Source organism: Elephantulus edwardii, unplaced genomic scaffold (genome assembly GCF_000299155.1).
Source record: "Elephantulus edwardii isolate Elephantulus edwardi_28Jun2011 unplaced genomic scaffold, EleEdw1.0 scaffold00069, whole genome shotgun sequence".
NCBI classification, from domain to species: domain Eukaryota; kingdom Metazoa; phylum Chordata; class Mammalia; order Macroscelidea; family Macroscelididae; genus Elephantulus; species Elephantulus edwardii.
The window spans coordinates 8,721,016-8,723,555 of NW_006399819.1; positions in this window are offsets into that span (position 1 = coordinate 8,721,016).

The window sequence follows — 2,540 nt, forward strand, 5'->3', positions numbered from 1 at the left end:
GGCTAATAATTGTAATAGATATAGATATAGTTTCTTATCATCCATTCCTTTCAGAATGTCCCTCTTTTCACTCATTCCAATGTAATGTTCATTTTCTATCCATTTTTTCTGCTCTTCCCTCTCTACCCCATATTGAACATATTAATTATAATAATAATGCAGTATTTGTCCCTTTGTGACTGAGATATTTCACTCATGTCTTCCGGTCTCATCCATGTTGAGTAGTGTTTAACAAGTTCATGATTTTTTAATATCATGTAGTATTCCATTGTGTGAGTGTAACATAGTTTCTCTATCCAGTCAATGGGCAGAAGAGAGGAATAGAAGCTAGAAGTTTCATCAAAGGGGGACATTAAATGGCCAGAAAATACATGAAAAAATGCATGAAATCATTAACTAATAAAAAGATGCAGAAAACCCAAGAAAACAATAAAAACAAAGCACCTAAGCAACAGTAGTCAAGTTCCACAGGGTAGCAAGCAACAAATACTGGCAAGAATGCGAAGACATATGAACCTTAATACACTGATGGTGGAAATATAAAGTGGTAAGTGGTACAACCACTATAGAGGGAAGTCTGAAACTTCCTCAGGAAACCGTAAGTCAAAAGAGTATTTGATCCAGTCATCCCACTTGTGTGAATATACCCCAAAGAAATTGGAGCTGTAATGCAAACAGATATATGCACACTCATGTTTATCACAACATTATTCATGATAACAAAGAGGGGAAACAGCTTGCATGTGATATTACTGATATTATTTGATGATTTCTATATTCTGTTGAATTAACTTTCTTGGGAATTTACCTTTTCATAGATTATAAATTTATCGAAAGATACATACCTGTCTATTTCTTTTTTAAAGAAATGAACATTAAGAATTTTAACTTTGTATTCAATGGCATATTAATACTAAGACGTAGTTTCCAATGTTCATGTTAGTTATGGTTCTTTACTATCAGGATTTTATAAATGCTTCTGTCAAACAATAGATGAATTTCTAATGCACTTAATTATTTTTCCCTGTGGTATATATTGTGACCTGGGTGTGGTTCCTGAGCTGATGACTCAGCCTAGCAATAACAAGCAAAGAATGTCTGTACAAGCCATATTTTCTGACTACTCATAGACTACAGGAAGTTAACTCTAATTTCCTATGTGATTCAACAGAGTGGAAATTAAGAAAATAGTGGCTAATGTGACCTTTTAAATATAACCCTATAGTATAAAGTGTTAAAGAAAACGATGATGATTTTGCTATTAAGAATATACATACTGTCTTTCATTGATAAATAAAATAGAAAAATTCTAGAATTATTAGTCTTGGCAACAAGAATTATTCCCAATGTACAGGATCCTGTGGAATGCAAAACGAAGAATGTTGGGGAGGAAAGGAGGTCCACTGGCCAGGACAGATCGCCTAGCTCAGGATAAGTGTAAGTCTCCCAACGGCCTTTAATACGGGGTAGAGAAAGCTCTCCTGTGTTTGTCTGTACTGACTTGAGAAAGTTCACCACCTGGGAAAATGACTGCCACATCCGTTGAGCTGGGAGTAGCACTCACGAGGCTGAGGTTCTCCTATCCAATCTGCATGTCCCACGTCTGCAAGCCCACTCTATCCTGTCTTCCTGTTTTCACTCGTGTATAAGTGTGCTGCAGCCTCCAATAAAGTTGAGCTGGATTGACTCTCTGAATGGCTCTCTGAGTGGTTTGTCTGCTTTGTGCTTACCCTGAGTGCTTACCCTCATTAAGGTGTTGTTGTTTATTGCAGGTGAATGGACAGCAACAGAGGAAGACTGTACAAAAATATTTCCAAACTAGATATCAATATTGGTGACCCATTTTAATATATTTAAAGGGTAAGTTTTATATTCTTAAGATTTAGTAGGTTGTCAGATTTTTTACTTCTCAACAGTATCCTTAGAAGCTTTCATATTATCACATCTCACCATTACATTCTTAATCTGTGGTTTTGATATCTACATCCATTATTTGCAAGGGCTGTTTATCATGCATTTATTTATGGCTTAATGTCACTGGCAATAAACTTGTCCCTTATGAAGAAAGGAAAAAACCCAAACAAATAAGAAACAAACTCAAATGGCAGCTACAGAACTCAATAAACACAGCTGGAAATTCAAGGTGAGAAATATAAAAACATCTTCTATCTTTTTATGTAACCATAAAGATTGCATGACTAAGAGGAAAAGTTTTGTCTACTTGGAAAGAGATAAAAAGCATTTCTTTCAACATTTATATTCATACATGGTTAAAAACAAAACAAAACAATAAAATACAACAAAACGACATGCATTTTTCCTCTACTCAAAGGAATAATTTTTAATGTGACCCTAACAAACTTTTCTCAATTTTAACAAAAAAGAAACCCAAATATTTGATAAGTACCGTAATGATAGATGAAGTAAAAATTGAAATTGTCAATGACTTTATCTTATTGGCCACCCACTTCTGAAATAGCAGGCCTCTGAAAACCCTATGCACAACAGAACACACACAGATTAACAAAAAGGGCAACCTA